The 12,854-nt window shown below is 45.6% G+C and overlaps 50 pseudogenes; all 50 read right to left on the reverse strand.

Moving 5' to 3' along the window:
• Nucleotides 1-2: 2 nt before the first annotated feature.
• On the reverse strand, nucleotides 3-121 carry LOC140092861 (5S ribosomal RNA; annotated as a pseudogene).
• Nucleotides 122-191: 70 nt separating this feature from the next.
• Nucleotides 192-310, reverse strand: LOC140099367 (5S ribosomal RNA; annotated as a pseudogene).
• A 70-nt stretch (nucleotides 311-380) lies between these two features.
• LOC140082262 (5S ribosomal RNA) lies at nucleotides 381-499 on the reverse strand (annotated as a pseudogene).
• A 251-nt stretch (nucleotides 500-750) lies between these two features.
• LOC140080177 (5S ribosomal RNA) lies at nucleotides 751-869 on the reverse strand (annotated as a pseudogene).
• A 70-nt stretch (nucleotides 870-939) lies between these two features.
• Nucleotides 940-1,058, reverse strand: LOC140090596 (5S ribosomal RNA; annotated as a pseudogene).
• A 70-nt stretch (nucleotides 1,059-1,128) lies between these two features.
• LOC140099369 (5S ribosomal RNA) lies at nucleotides 1,129-1,247 on the reverse strand (annotated as a pseudogene).
• A 70-nt stretch (nucleotides 1,248-1,317) lies between these two features.
• On the reverse strand, nucleotides 1,318-1,436 carry LOC140082263 (5S ribosomal RNA; annotated as a pseudogene).
• Nucleotides 1,437-1,687: 251 nt separating this feature from the next.
• On the reverse strand, nucleotides 1,688-1,806 carry LOC140080178 (5S ribosomal RNA; annotated as a pseudogene).
• A 70-nt stretch (nucleotides 1,807-1,876) lies between these two features.
• On the reverse strand, nucleotides 1,877-1,995 carry LOC140099370 (5S ribosomal RNA; annotated as a pseudogene).
• Nucleotides 1,996-2,246: 251 nt separating this feature from the next.
• LOC140078603 (5S ribosomal RNA) lies at nucleotides 2,247-2,365 on the reverse strand (annotated as a pseudogene).
• Nucleotides 2,366-2,797: 432 nt separating this feature from the next.
• Nucleotides 2,798-2,916, reverse strand: LOC140080179 (5S ribosomal RNA; annotated as a pseudogene).
• A 259-nt stretch (nucleotides 2,917-3,175) lies between these two features.
• Nucleotides 3,176-3,294, reverse strand: LOC140102007 (5S ribosomal RNA; annotated as a pseudogene).
• Nucleotides 3,295-3,364: 70 nt separating this feature from the next.
• LOC140092862 (5S ribosomal RNA) lies at nucleotides 3,365-3,483 on the reverse strand (annotated as a pseudogene).
• A 70-nt stretch (nucleotides 3,484-3,553) lies between these two features.
• On the reverse strand, nucleotides 3,554-3,672 carry LOC140080181 (5S ribosomal RNA; annotated as a pseudogene).
• A 70-nt stretch (nucleotides 3,673-3,742) lies between these two features.
• Nucleotides 3,743-3,861, reverse strand: LOC140082264 (5S ribosomal RNA; annotated as a pseudogene).
• Nucleotides 3,862-4,112: 251 nt separating this feature from the next.
• On the reverse strand, nucleotides 4,113-4,231 carry LOC140080182 (5S ribosomal RNA; annotated as a pseudogene).
• Nucleotides 4,232-4,301: 70 nt separating this feature from the next.
• On the reverse strand, nucleotides 4,302-4,420 carry LOC140092863 (5S ribosomal RNA; annotated as a pseudogene).
• A 70-nt stretch (nucleotides 4,421-4,490) lies between these two features.
• On the reverse strand, nucleotides 4,491-4,609 carry LOC140091069 (5S ribosomal RNA; annotated as a pseudogene).
• Nucleotides 4,610-4,679: 70 nt separating this feature from the next.
• On the reverse strand, nucleotides 4,680-4,798 carry LOC140082265 (5S ribosomal RNA; annotated as a pseudogene).
• Nucleotides 4,799-5,057: 259 nt separating this feature from the next.
• LOC140086421 (5S ribosomal RNA) lies at nucleotides 5,058-5,176 on the reverse strand (annotated as a pseudogene).
• A 70-nt stretch (nucleotides 5,177-5,246) lies between these two features.
• On the reverse strand, nucleotides 5,247-5,365 carry LOC140092864 (5S ribosomal RNA; annotated as a pseudogene).
• Nucleotides 5,366-5,435: 70 nt separating this feature from the next.
• LOC140091070 (5S ribosomal RNA) lies at nucleotides 5,436-5,554 on the reverse strand (annotated as a pseudogene).
• Nucleotides 5,555-5,624: 70 nt separating this feature from the next.
• On the reverse strand, nucleotides 5,625-5,743 carry LOC140082267 (5S ribosomal RNA; annotated as a pseudogene).
• A 251-nt stretch (nucleotides 5,744-5,994) lies between these two features.
• Nucleotides 5,995-6,113, reverse strand: LOC140080183 (5S ribosomal RNA; annotated as a pseudogene).
• A 70-nt stretch (nucleotides 6,114-6,183) lies between these two features.
• On the reverse strand, nucleotides 6,184-6,302 carry LOC140092865 (5S ribosomal RNA; annotated as a pseudogene).
• Nucleotides 6,303-6,372: 70 nt separating this feature from the next.
• LOC140091072 (5S ribosomal RNA) lies at nucleotides 6,373-6,491 on the reverse strand (annotated as a pseudogene).
• Nucleotides 6,492-6,561: 70 nt separating this feature from the next.
• On the reverse strand, nucleotides 6,562-6,680 carry LOC140082268 (5S ribosomal RNA; annotated as a pseudogene).
• Nucleotides 6,681-7,120: 440 nt separating this feature from the next.
• On the reverse strand, nucleotides 7,121-7,239 carry LOC140086422 (5S ribosomal RNA; annotated as a pseudogene).
• Nucleotides 7,240-7,309: 70 nt separating this feature from the next.
• On the reverse strand, nucleotides 7,310-7,428 carry LOC140092866 (5S ribosomal RNA; annotated as a pseudogene).
• Nucleotides 7,429-7,498: 70 nt separating this feature from the next.
• LOC140091073 (5S ribosomal RNA) lies at nucleotides 7,499-7,617 on the reverse strand (annotated as a pseudogene).
• A 70-nt stretch (nucleotides 7,618-7,687) lies between these two features.
• Nucleotides 7,688-7,806, reverse strand: LOC140082269 (5S ribosomal RNA; annotated as a pseudogene).
• A 251-nt stretch (nucleotides 7,807-8,057) lies between these two features.
• LOC140080184 (5S ribosomal RNA) lies at nucleotides 8,058-8,176 on the reverse strand (annotated as a pseudogene).
• Nucleotides 8,177-8,246: 70 nt separating this feature from the next.
• Nucleotides 8,247-8,365, reverse strand: LOC140092867 (5S ribosomal RNA; annotated as a pseudogene).
• Nucleotides 8,366-8,435: 70 nt separating this feature from the next.
• Nucleotides 8,436-8,554, reverse strand: LOC140091074 (5S ribosomal RNA; annotated as a pseudogene).
• A 70-nt stretch (nucleotides 8,555-8,624) lies between these two features.
• On the reverse strand, nucleotides 8,625-8,743 carry LOC140082270 (5S ribosomal RNA; annotated as a pseudogene).
• A 251-nt stretch (nucleotides 8,744-8,994) lies between these two features.
• Nucleotides 8,995-9,113, reverse strand: LOC140080185 (5S ribosomal RNA; annotated as a pseudogene).
• A 70-nt stretch (nucleotides 9,114-9,183) lies between these two features.
• LOC140092869 (5S ribosomal RNA) lies at nucleotides 9,184-9,302 on the reverse strand (annotated as a pseudogene).
• A 70-nt stretch (nucleotides 9,303-9,372) lies between these two features.
• On the reverse strand, nucleotides 9,373-9,491 carry LOC140099371 (5S ribosomal RNA; annotated as a pseudogene).
• A 70-nt stretch (nucleotides 9,492-9,561) lies between these two features.
• Nucleotides 9,562-9,680, reverse strand: LOC140082271 (5S ribosomal RNA; annotated as a pseudogene).
• Nucleotides 9,681-9,931: 251 nt separating this feature from the next.
• Nucleotides 9,932-10,050, reverse strand: LOC140080186 (5S ribosomal RNA; annotated as a pseudogene).
• A 70-nt stretch (nucleotides 10,051-10,120) lies between these two features.
• Nucleotides 10,121-10,239, reverse strand: LOC140099372 (5S ribosomal RNA; annotated as a pseudogene).
• A 251-nt stretch (nucleotides 10,240-10,490) lies between these two features.
• Nucleotides 10,491-10,609, reverse strand: LOC140099373 (5S ribosomal RNA; annotated as a pseudogene).
• Nucleotides 10,610-10,860: 251 nt separating this feature from the next.
• On the reverse strand, nucleotides 10,861-10,979 carry LOC140099375 (5S ribosomal RNA; annotated as a pseudogene).
• A 251-nt stretch (nucleotides 10,980-11,230) lies between these two features.
• LOC140080187 (5S ribosomal RNA) lies at nucleotides 11,231-11,349 on the reverse strand (annotated as a pseudogene).
• A 70-nt stretch (nucleotides 11,350-11,419) lies between these two features.
• On the reverse strand, nucleotides 11,420-11,538 carry LOC140099376 (5S ribosomal RNA; annotated as a pseudogene).
• Nucleotides 11,539-11,608: 70 nt separating this feature from the next.
• LOC140082382 (5S ribosomal RNA) lies at nucleotides 11,609-11,727 on the reverse strand (annotated as a pseudogene).
• A 259-nt stretch (nucleotides 11,728-11,986) lies between these two features.
• On the reverse strand, nucleotides 11,987-12,105 carry LOC140084193 (5S ribosomal RNA; annotated as a pseudogene).
• A 70-nt stretch (nucleotides 12,106-12,175) lies between these two features.
• LOC140087847 (5S ribosomal RNA) lies at nucleotides 12,176-12,294 on the reverse strand (annotated as a pseudogene).
• A 70-nt stretch (nucleotides 12,295-12,364) lies between these two features.
• Nucleotides 12,365-12,483, reverse strand: LOC140099379 (5S ribosomal RNA; annotated as a pseudogene).
• Nucleotides 12,484-12,734: 251 nt separating this feature from the next.
• On the reverse strand, nucleotides 12,735-12,853 carry LOC140080188 (5S ribosomal RNA; annotated as a pseudogene).
• Between the last annotated feature and the right edge of the window lies 1 nt (nucleotide 12,854).

Consider the following 12,854-nt stretch of genomic DNA (forward strand, 5'->3'; position numbering starts at 1 on the left):
AAGGTCAACGGAACTTGGGATTCCCAGCCAGTCTCCCATGCTGATACTTGCCAAGCCTAAAGCTACATTGCTGCTGCGATCTGACGAGAGCAGGCACATTCAGCTTAGAATGGCCGTTGACAGCAGCTGTTCAATTTGAACCTTCTTTTACCATCTTTGACAGAGAAACTAACAATTTTCAGGTTCAAAAAGGTCAACGGAACTTGGGATTCCCAGCCAGTCTCCCATGCTGGTACTTGCCAAGCCTTAAGCTGCATTGCTGCTGCGATCTGACGAGAGCAGGCACATTCAGCTTAGAATGGCCGTTGACAGCAGCTGTTCAATTTGAACCTTCTTTTACTATCTCATAGAGAAACTAACACAATTTTCAGGTTCAAAAAGGTCAACGGAACTTGGGATTCCCAGCCAGTCTCCCATGCTGGTACTTGCCAAGCCTTAAGCTACATTGCTGCTGCGATCTGATGAGAGCAGGCACATTCAGCTTAGAATGGCCGTTGACAGCAGCTGTTCAATTTGAACCTTCTTTTACTATCTCATAGAGAAACTAACACAATTTTCAGGTTCAAAAAGGTCAACGGAACTTGGGATTCCCAGCCAGTCTCCCATGCTGGTACTTGCCAAGCCTTAAGCTGCTGCGATCTGACGAGAGCAGGCACATTCAGCTTAGAATGGCCGTTGACAGCAGCTGTTCAATTTGAACCTTCTTTTACTATCTCATAGAGAAACTAACACAATTTTCAGGTTCAAAAAGGTCAACAGAACTTGGGATTCCCAGCCAGTCTCCCATGCTGGTACTTGCCAAGCCTTAAGCTGCATTGCTGCTGCGATCTGACGAGAGCAGGCACATTCAGCTTAGAATGGCCGTTGACAGCAGCTGTTCAATTTGAACCTTCTTTTACCATCTTTGACAGAGAAACTAACAATTTTCAGGTTCAAAAAGGTCAACGGAACTTGGGATTCCCAGCCAGTCTCCCATGCTGATACTTGCCAAGCCTAAAGCTACATTGCTGCTGCGATCTGACGAGAGCAGGCACATTCAGCTTAGAATGACCGTTGACAGCAGCTGTTCAATTTGAACCTTCTTTTACCATCTTTGACAGAGAAACTAACAATTTTCAGGTTCAAAAAGGTCAACGGAACTTGGGATTCCCAGCCAGTCTCCCATGCTGGTACTTGCCAAGCCTTAAGCTGCATTGCTGCTGCGATCTGACGAGAGCAGGCACATTCAGCTTAGAATGGCCGTTGACAGCAGCTGTTCAATTTGAACCTTCTTTTACTATCTCATAGAGAAACTAACACAATTTTCAGGTTCAAAAAGGTCAACGGAACTTGGGATTCCCAGCCAGTCTCCCATGCTGGTACTTGCCAAGCCTTAAGCTACATTGCTGCTGCGATCTGATGAGAGCAGGCACATTCAGCTTAGAATGGCCGTTGACAGCAGCTGTTCAATTTGAACCTTCTTTTACTATCTCATAGAGAAACTAACACAATTTTCAGGTTCAAAAAGGTCAACGGAACTTGGGATTCCCAGCCAGTCTCCCATGCTGGTACTTGCCAAGCCTTAAGCTGCTGCGATCTGACGAGAGCAGGCACATTCAGCTTAGAATGGCCGTTGACAGCAGCTGTTCAATTTGAACCTTCTTTTACTATCTCATAGAGAAACTAACACAATTTTCAGGTTCAAAAAGGTCAACAGAACTTGGGATTCCCAGCCAGTCTCCCATGCTGGTACTTGCCAAGCCTTAAGCTGCATTGCTGCTGCGATCTGACGAGAGCAGGCACATTCAGCTTAGAATGGCCGTTGACAGCAGCTGTTCAATTTGAACCTTCTTTTACCATCTTTGACAGAGAAACTAACAATTTTCATGTTCAAAAAGGTCAACGGAACTTGGGATTCCCAGCCAGTCTCCCATGCTGGTACTTGCCAAGCCTTAAGCTGCATTGCTGCTGCGATCTGACGAGAGCAGGCACATTCAGCTTAGAATGGCCGTTGACAGCAGCTGTTCAATTTGAACCTTCTTTTACTATCTCATAGAGAAACTAACACAATTTTCAGGTTCAAAAAGGTCAACGGAACTTGGGATTCCCAGCCAGCCTCCCATGCTGGTACTTGCCAAGCCTTAAGCTGCTGCGATCTGACGAGAGCAGGCACATTCAGCTTAGAATGGCTGTTGACAGCAGCTGTTCAATTTGAACCTTCTTTTACTATCTCATAGAGAAACTAACACAATTTTCAGGTTCAAAAAAGTCAACGGAACTTGGGATTCCCAGCCAGTCTCCCATGCTGGTACTTGCCAAGCCTTAAGCTGCATTGCTGCTGCGATCTGACGAGAGCAGGCACATTCAGCTTAGAATGGCCGTTGACAGCAGCTGTTCAGTTTGAACCTTCTTTTACTATCTCATAGAGAAACTAACACAATTTTCAGGTTCAAAAAGGTCAACGGAACTTGGGATTCCCAGCCAGTCTCCCATGCTGGTACTTGCCAAGCCTTAAGCTGCTGCGATCTGATGAGAGCAGGCACATTCAGCTTAGAATGGCCGTTGACAGCAACTGTTCAATTTGAACCTTCTTTTACTATCTCATAGAGAAACTAACACAATTTTCAGGTTCAAAAAGGTCAACGGAACTTGGGATTCCCAGCCAGTCTCCCATGCTAGTACTTGCCAAGCCTTAAGCTGCTGCGATCTGACGAGAGCAGGCACATTCAGCTTAGAATGGCCGTTGACAGCAGCTGTTCAATTTGAACCTTCTTTTACTATCTCATAGAGAAACTAACACAATTTTCAGGTTCAAAAAGGTCAACAGAACTTGGGATTCCCAGCCAGTCTCCCATGCTGGTACTTGCCAAGCCTTAAGCTGCATTGCTGCTGCGATCTGACGAGAGCAGGCACATTCAGCTTAGAATGGCCGTTGACAGCAGCTGCCTAATTTCTACTTTCTTTTACTATCTCATAGAGAAACTAACACAATTTTCAGGTTCAAAAAGGTCAACGGAACTTGGGATTCGCAGCCAGTCTCCCATGCTGGTACTTGCCAAGCCTTAAGCTGCATCGCTGCTGTGATCCGACAAGAGCACGCACATTCAGCTTAGAATGGCCGTTGACAGCAGCTGTTCAATTTGAACCTTCTTTTACTATCTCATAGAGAAACTAACACAATTTTCAGGTTCAAAAAGGTCAACGGAACTTGGGATTCCCAGCCAGTCTCCCATGCTGGTACTTGCCAAGCCTTAAGCTGCATTGCTGCTGCGATCTGACGAGAGCAGGCACATTCAGCTTAGAATGACCGTTGACAGCAGCTCTTCAGATTGAACCTTCTTTTACTATCTCATAGAGAAACTAACACAATTTTCAGGTTCAAAAAGGTCAACGGAACTTGGGATTCCCAGCCAGTCTCCCATGCTGATACTTGCCAAGCCTAAAGCTACATTGCTGCTGCGATCTGACGAGAGCAGGCACATTCAGCTTAGAATGGCCGTTGACAGCAGCTGTTCAATTTGAACCTTCTTTTACCATCTTTGACAGAGAAACTAACAATTTTCAGGTTCAAAAAGGTCAACAGAACTTGGGATTCCCAGCCAGTCTCCCATGCTGGTACTTGCCAAGCCTTAAGCTGCATTGCTGCTGCGATCTGACGAGAGCAGGCACATTCAGCTTAGAATGGCCGTTGACAGCAGCTGTTCAATTTGAACCTTCTTTTACTATCTCATAGAGAAACTAACACAATTTTCAGGTTCAAAAAGGTCAACGGAACTTGGGATTCCCAGCCAGTCTCCCATGCTGGTACTTGCCAAGCCTTAAGCTACATTGCTGCTGCGATCTGATGAGAGCAGGCACATTCAGCTTAGAATGGCCGTTGACAGCAGCTGTTCAATTTGAACCTTCTTTTACTATCTCATAGAGAAACTAACACAATTTTCAGGTTCAAAAAGGTCAACGGAACTTGGGATTCCCAGCCAGTCTCCCATGCTGGTACTTGCCAAGCCTTAAGCTGCTGCGATCTGACGAGAGCAGGCACATTCAGCTTAGAATGGCCGTTGACAGCAGCTGTTCAATTTGAACCTTCTTTTACTATCTCATAGAGAAACTAACACAATTTTCAGGTTCAAAAAGGTCAACAGAACTTGGGATTCCCAGCCAGTCTCCCATGCTGGTACTTGCCAAGCCTTAAGCTGCATTGCTGCTGCGATCTGACGAGAGCAGGCACATTCAGCTTAGAATGGCCGTTGACAGCAGCTGTTCAATTTGAACCTTCTTTTACCATCTTTGACAGAGAAACTAACAATTTTCAGGTTCAAAAAGGTCAACGGAACTTGGGATTCCCAGCCAGTCTCCCATGCTGATACTTGCCAAGCCTAAAGCTACATTGCTGCTGCGATCTGACGAGAGCAGGCACATTCAGCTTAGAATGGCCGTTGACAGCAGCTGTTCAATTTGAACCTTCTTTTACCATCTTTGACAGAGAAACTAACAATTTTCAGGTTCAAAAAGGTCAACAGAACTTGGGATTCCCAGCCAGTCTCCCATGCTGGTACTTGCCAAGCCTTAAGCTGCATTGCTGCTGCGATCTGACAAGAGCAGGCACATTCAGCTTAGAATGGCCGTTGACAGCAGCTGTTCAATTTGAACCTTCTTTTACTATCTCATAGAGAAACTAACACAATTTTCAGGTTCAAAAAGGTCAACGGAACTTGGGATTCCCAGCCAGTCTCCCATGCTGGTACTTGCCAAGCCTTAAGCTACATTGCTGCTGCGATCTGATGAGAGCAGGCACATTCAGCTTAGAATGGCCGTTGACAGCAGCTGTTCAATTTGAACCTTCTTTTACTATCTCATAGAGAAACTAACACAATTTTCAGGTTCAAAAAGGTCAACGGAACTTGGGATTCCCAGCCAGTCTCCCATGCTGGTACTTGCCAAGCCTTAAGCTGCATCGCTGCTGTGATCCGACAAGAGCACGCACATTCAGCTTAGAATGGCCGTTGACAGCAGCTGTTCAATTTGAACCTTCTTTTACTATCTCATAGAGAAACTAACACAATTTTCAGGTTCAAAAAGGTCAACGGAACTTGGGATTCCCAGCCAGTCTCCCATGCTGGTACTTGCCAAGCCTTAAGCTGCATTGCTGCTGCTATCTGACGAGAGCAGGCACATTCAGCTTAGAATGACCGTTGACAGCAGCTCTTCAGATTGAACCTTCTTTTACTATCTCATAGAGAAACTAACACAATTTTCAGGTTCAAAAAGGTCAACGGAACTTGGGATTCCCAGCCAGTCTCCCATGCTGATACTTGCCAAGCCTAAAGCTACATTGCTGCTGCGATCTGACGAGAGCAGGCACATTCAGCTTAGAATGGCCGTTGACAGCAGCTGTTCAATTTGAACCTTCTTTTACCATCTTTGACAGAGAAACTAACAATTTTCAGGTTCAAAAAGGTCAACAGAACTTGGGATTCCCAGCCAGTCTCCCATGCTGGTACTTGCCAAGCCTTAAGCTGCATTGCTGCTGCGATCTGACAAGAGCAGGCACATTCAGCTTAGAATGGCCGTTGACAGCAGCTGTTCAATTTGAACCTTCTTTTACTATCTCATAGAGAAACTAACACAATTTTCAGGTTCAAAAAGGTCAACGGAACTTGGGATTCCCAGCCAGTCTCCCATGCTGGTACTTGCCAAGCCTTAAGCTACATTGCTGCTGCGATCTGATGAGAGCAGGCACATTCAGCTTAGAATGGCCGTTGACAGCAGCTGTTCAATTTGAACCTTCTTTTACTATCTCATAGAGAAACTAACACAATTTTCAGGTTCAAAAAGGTCAACGGAACTTGGGATTCCCAGCCAGTCTCCCATGCTGGTACTTGCCAAGCCTTAAGCTGCTGCGATCTGACGAGAGCAGGCACATTCAGCTTAGAATGGCCGTTGACAGCAGCTGTTCAATTTGAACCTTCTTTTACTATCTCATAGAGAAACTAACACAATTTTCAGGTTCAAAAAGGTCAACAGAACTTGGGATTCCCAGCCAGTCTCCCATGCTGGTACTTGCCAAGCCTTAAGCTGCATTGCTGCTGCGATCTGACGAGAGCAGGCACATTCAGCTTAGAATGGCCGTTGACAGCAGCTGTTCAATTTGAACCTTCTTTTACCATCTTTGACAGAGAAACTAACAATTTTCAGGTTCAAAAAGGTCAACGGAACTTGGGATTCCCAGCCAGTCTCCCATGCTGATACTTGCCAAGCCTAAAGCTACATTGCTGCTGCGATCTGACGAGAGCAGGCACATTCAGCTTAGAATGGCCGTTGACAGCAGCTGTTCAATTTGAACCTTCTTTTACCATCTTTGACAGAGAAACTAACAATTTTCAGGTTCAAAAAGGTCAACAGAACTTGGGATTCCCAGCCAGTCTCCCATGCTGGTACTTGCCAAGCCTTAAGCTGCATTGCTGCTGCGATCTGACAAGAGCAGGCACATTCAGCTTAGAATGGCCGTTGACAGCAGCTGTTCAATTTGAACCTTCTTTTACTATCTCATAGAGAAACTAACACAATTTTCAGGTTCAAAAAGGTCAACGGAACTTGGGATTCCCAGCCAGTCTCCCATGCTGGTACTTGCCAAGCCTTAAGCTACATTGCTGCTGCGATCTGATGAGAGCAGGCACATTCAGCTTAGAATGGCCGTTGACAGCAGCTGTTCAATTTGAACCTTCTTTTACTATCTCATAGAGAAACTAACACAATTTTCAGGTTCAAAAAGGTCAACGGAACTTGGGATTCCCAGCCAGTCTCCCATGCTGGTACTTGCCAAGCCTTAAGCTGCTGCGATCTGACGAGAGCAGGCACATTCAGCTTAGAATGGCCGTTGACAGCAGCTGTTCAGTTTGAACCTTCTTTTACTATCTCATAGAGAAACTAACACAATTTTCAGGTTCAAAAAGGTCAACGGAACTTGGGATTCGCAGCCAGTCTCCCATGCTGGTACTTGCCAAGCCTTAAGCTGCATCGCTGCTGTGATCCGACAAGAGCACGCACATTCAGCTTAGAATGGCCGTTGACAGCAGCTGTTCAATTTGAACCTTCTTTTACTATCTCATAGAGAAACTAACACAATTTTCAGGTTCAAAAAGGTCAACGGAACTTGGGATTCCCAGCCAGTCTCCCATGCTGGTACTTGCCAAGCCTTAAGCTGCATTGCTGCTGCTATCTGACGAGAGCAGGCACATTCAGCTTAGAATGACCGTTGACAGCAGCTCTTCAGATTGAACCTTCTTTTACTATCTCATAGAGAAACTAACACAATTTTCAGGTTCAAAAAGGTCAACGGAACTTGGGATTCCCAGCCAGTCTCCCATGCTGATACTTGCCAAGCCTAAAGCTACATTGCTGCTGCGATCTGACGAGAGCAGGCACATTCAGCTTAGAATGGCCGTTGACAGCAGCTGTTCAATTTGAACCTTCTTTTACCATCTTTGACAGAGAAACTAACAATTTTCAGGTTCAAAAAGGTCAACAGAACTTGGGATTCCCAGCCAGTCTCCCATGCTGGTACTTGCCAAGCCTTAAGCTGCATTGCTGCTGCGATCTGACAAGAGCAGGCACATTCAGCTTAGAATGGCCGTTGACAGCAGCTGTTCAATTTGAACCTTCTTTTACTATCTCATAGAGAAACTAACACAATTTTCAGGTTCAAAAAGGTCAACGGAACTTGGGATTCCCAGCCAGTCTCCCATGCTGGTACTTGCCAAGCCTTAAGCTACATTGCTGCTGCGATCTGATGAGAGCAGGCACATTCAGCTTAGAATGGCCGTTGACAGCAGCTGTTCAATTTGAACCTTCTTTTACTATCTCATAGAGAAACTAACACAATTTTCAGGTTCAAAAAGGTCAACGGAACTTGGGATTCCCAGCCAGTCTCCCATGCTGGTACTTGCCAAGCCTTAAGCTGCTGCGATCTGACGAGAGCAGGCACATTCAGCTTAGAATGGCCGTTGACAGCAGCTGTTCAATTTGAACCTTCTTTTACTATCTCATAGAGAAACTAACACAATTTTCAGGTTCAAAAAGGTCAACAGAACTTGGGATTCCCAGCCAGTCTCCCATGCTGGTACTTGCCAAGCCTTAAGCTGCATTGCTGCTGCGATCTGACGAGAGCAGGCACATTCAGCTTAGAATGGCCGTTGACAGCAGCTGTTCAATTTGAACCTTCTTTTACCATCTTTGACAGAGAAACTAACAATTTTCAGGTTCAAAAAGGTCAACGGAACTTGGGATTCCCAGCCAGTCTCCCATGCTGATACTTGCCAAGCCTAAAGCTACATTGCTGCTGCGATCTGACGAGAGCAGGCACATTCAGCTTAGAATGGCCGTTGACAGCAGCTGTTCAATTTGAACCTTCTTTTACCATCTTTGACAGAGAAACTAACAATTTTCAGGTTCAAAAAGGTCAACAGAACTTGGGATTCCCAGCCAGTCTCCCATGCTGGTACTTGCCAAGCCTTAAGCTGCATTGCTGCTGCGATCTGACAAGAGCAGGCACATTCAGCTTAGAATGGCCGTTGACAGCAGCTGTTCAATTTGAACCTTCTTTTACTATCTCATAGAGAAACTAACACAATTTTCAGGTTCAAAAAGGTCAACGGAACTTGGGATTCCCAGCCAGTCTCCCATGCTGGTACTTGCCAAGCCTTAAGCTACATTGCTGCTGCGATCTGATGAGAGCAGGCACATTCAGCTTAGAATGGCCGTTGACAGCAGCTGTTCAATTTGAACCTTCTTTTACTATCTCATAGAGAAACTAACACAATTTTCAGGTTCAAAAAGGTCAACGGAACTTGGGATTCCCAGCCAGTCTCCCATGCTGGTACTTGCCAAGCCTTAAGCTGCTGCGATCTGACGAGAGCAGGCACATTCAGCTTAGAATGGCCGTTGACAGCAGCTGTTCAATTTGAACCTTCTTTTACTATCTCATAGAGAAACTAACACAATTTTCAGGTTCAAAAAGGTCAACAGAACTTGGGATTCCCAGCCAGTCTCCCATGCTGGTACTTGCCAAGCCTTAAGCTGCATTGCTGCTGCGATCTGACGAGAGCAGGCACATTCAGCTTAGAATGGCCGTTGACAGCAGCTGTTCAATTTGAACCTTCTTTTACCATCTTTGACAGAGAAACTAACAATTTTCAGGTTCAAAAAGGTCAACGGAACTTGGGATTCCCAGCCAGTCTCCCATGCTGATACTTGCCAAGCCTAAAGCTACATTGCTGCTGCGATCTGACGAGAGCAGGCACATTCAGCTTAGAATGGCCGTTGACAGCAGCTGTTCAATTTGAACCTTCTTTTACCATCTTTGACAGAGAAACTAACAATTTTCAGGTTCAAAAAGGTCAACGGAACTTGGGATTCCCAGCCAGTCTCCCATGCTGGTACTTGCCAAGCCTTAAGCTGCATTGCTGCTGCGATCTGACGAGAGCAGGCACATTCAGCTTAGAATGGCCGTTGACAGCAGCTGTTCAATTTGAACCTTCTTTTACTATCTCATAGAGAAACTAACACAATTTTCAGGTTCAAAAAGGTCAACGGAACTTGGGATTCCCAGCCAGTCTCCCATGCTGGTACTTGCCAAGCCTTAAGCTACATTGCTGCTGCGATCTGATGAGAGCAGGCACATTCAGCTTAGAATGGCCGTTGACAGCAGCTGTTCAATTTGAACCTTCTTTTACTATGTCATAGAGAAACTAACACAATTTTCAGGTTCAAAAAGGTCAACGGAACTTGGGATTCCCAGCCAGTCTCCCATGCTGGTACTTGCCAAGCCTTAAGCTGCTGCGATCTGACGAGAGCAGGCACATTCAGCTTAGAATGGCCGTTGACAGCAGCTGTTCAATTTGAACCTTCTTTTACTATCTCATAGAGAAACTAACACAATTTTCAGGTTCAAAAAGGTCAACAGAACTTGGGATTCCCAGCCAGTCTCCCATGCTGGTACTTGCCAAGCCTTAAGCTGCATTGCTGCTGCGATCTGACGAGAGCAGGCACATTCAGCTTAGAATGGCCGTTGACAGCAGCTGTTCAATTTGAACCTTCTTTTACCATCTTTGACAGAGAAACTAACAATTTTCATGTTCAAAAAGGTCAACGGAACTTGGGATTCCCAGCCAGTCTCCCATGCTGGTACTTGCCAAGCCTTAAGCTGCATTGCTGCTGCGATCTGACGAGAGCAGGCACATTCAGCTTAGAATGGCCGTTGACAGCAGCTGTTCAATTTGAACCTTCTTTTACTATCTCATAGAGAAACTAACACAATTTTCAGGTTCAAAAAGGTCAACGGAACTTGGGATTCCCAGCCAGTCTCCCATGCTGGTACTTGCCAAGCCTTAAGCTGCTGCGATCTGACGAGAGCAGGCACATTCAGCTTAGAATGGCTGTTGACAGCAGCTGTTCAATTTGAACCTTCTTTTACTATCTCATAGAGAAACTAACACAATTTTCAGGTTCAAAAAGGTCAACGGAACTTGGGATTCCCAGCCAGTCTCCCATGCTGGTACTTGCCAAGCCTTAAGCTGCATTGCTGCTGCGATCTGACGAGAGCAGGCACATTCAGCTTAGAATGGCCGTTGACAGCAGCTGTTCAGTTTGAACCTTCTTTTACTATCTCATAGAGAAACTAACACAATTTTCAGGTTCAAAAAGGTCAACGGAACTTGGGATTCCCAGCCAGTCTCCCATGCTGGTACTTGCCAAGCCTTAAGCTGCTGCGATCTGATGAGAGCAGGCACATTCAGCTTAGAATGGCCGTTGACAGCAGCTGCCTAATTTCTACTTTCTTTTACTATCTCATAGAGAAACTAACACAATTTTCAGGTTCAAAAAGGTCAACGGAACTTGGGATTCCCAGCCAGTCTCCCATGCTGGTACTTGCCAAGCCTTAAGCTGCATTGCTGCTGCGATCTGACGAGAGCAGGCACATTCAGCTTAGAATGGCCGTTGACAGCAGCTGTTCAGTTTGAACCTTCTTTTACTATCTCATAGAGAAACTAACACAATTTTCAGGTTCAAAAAGGTCAACGGAACTTGGGATTCCCAGCCAGTCTCCCATGCTGGTACTTGCCAAGCCTTAATCTGCTGCGATCTGATGAGAGCAGGCACATTCAGCTTAGAATGGCCGTTGACAGCAGCTGTTCAATTTGAACCTTCTTTTACTATCTCATAGAGAAACTAACACAATTTTCAGGTTCAAAAAGGTCAACAGAACTTGGGATTCCCAGCCAGTCTCCCATGCTGGTACTTGCCAAGCCTTAAGCTGCATTGCTGCTGCGATCTGACGAGAGCAGGCACATTCAGCTTAGAATGGCCGTTGACAGCAGCTGCCTAATTTCTACTTTCTTTTACTATCTCATAGAGAAACTAACACAATTTTCAGGTTCAAAAAGGTCAACGGAACTTGGGATTCCCAGCCAGTCTCCCATGCTGGTACTTGCCAAGCCTTAAGCTGCATTGCTGCTGCGATCTGACGAGAGCAGGCACATTCAGCTTAGAATGGCCGTTGACAGCAGCTGTTCAATTTGAACCTTCTTTTACTATCTCATAGAGAAACTAACACAATTTTCAGGTTCAAAAAGGTCAACGGAACTTGGTATTCCCAGCCAGTCTCCCATGCTGGTACTTGCCAAGCCTTAAGCTGCATTGATGCTGCGATCTGACGAGAGCAGGCACATTCAGCTTAGAATGGCCGTTGACAGCAGCTGTTCAGTTTGAACCTTCTTTTACTATCTCATAGAGAAACTAACACAATTTTCAGGTTCAAAAAGGTCAACGGAACTTGGGATTCGCAGCCAGTCTCCCATGCTGGTACTTGCCAAGCCTTAAGCTGCATCGCTGCTGTGATCCGACAAGAGCACGCACATTCAGCTTAGAATGGCCGTTGACAGCAGCTGTTCAATTTGAACCTTCTTTTACTATCTCATAGAGAAACTAACACAATTTTCAGGTTCAAAAAGGTCAACGGAACTTGGGATTCCCAGCCAGTCTCCCATGCTGGTACTTGCCAAGCCTTAAGCTGCATTGATGCTGCGATCTGACGAGAGCAGGCACATTCAGCTTAGAATGGCCGTTGACAGCAGCTGTTCAATTTGAACCTTCTTTTACTATCTCATAGAGAAACTAACACAATTTTCAGGTTCAAAAAGGTCAACAGAACTTGGAATTCCCAGCCAGTCTCCCATGCTTGTACTTGCCAAGCCTTAAGCTGCATTGCTGCTGCGATCTGACGAGAGCAGGCACATTCAGCTTAGAATGGCTGTTGACAGCAGCTCTTCAATTTGAACCTTCTTTTACTATCTCATAGAGAAACTAACACAATTTTCAGGTTCAAAAAGGTCAACGGAACTTGGGATTCCCAGCCAGTCTCCCATGCTGGTACTTGCCAAGCCTTAAGCTGCATTGCTGCTGCGATCTGACGAGAGCAGGCACATTCAGCTTAGAATGGCCGTTGACAGCAGCTGTTCAGTTTGAACCTTCTTTTACTATCTCATAGAGAAACTAACACAATTTTCAGGTTCAAAAAGGTCAACGGAACTTGGGATTCCCAGCCAGTCTCCCATGCTGGTACTTGCCAAGCCTTAAGCTGCTGCGATCTGACGAGAGCAGGCACATTCAGCTTAGAATGGCCGTTGACAGCAGCTGTTCAATTTGAACCTTCTTTTACTATCTCATAGAGAAACTAACACAATTTTCAGGTTCAAAAAGGTCAACAGAACTTGGGATTCCCAGCCAGTCTCCCATGCTGGTACTTGCCAAGCCTTAAGCTGCATTGCTGCTGCGATCTGACGAGAGCAGGCACATTCAGCTTAGAATGGCCGTTGACA

The sequence above is a fragment of the Engystomops pustulosus genome, chromosome 9 (genome assembly GCF_040894005.1).
Source record: "Engystomops pustulosus chromosome 9, aEngPut4.maternal, whole genome shotgun sequence".
In the NCBI taxonomy this organism is placed as follows: Eukaryota; Metazoa; Chordata; class Amphibia; order Anura; family Leptodactylidae; genus Engystomops; species Engystomops pustulosus.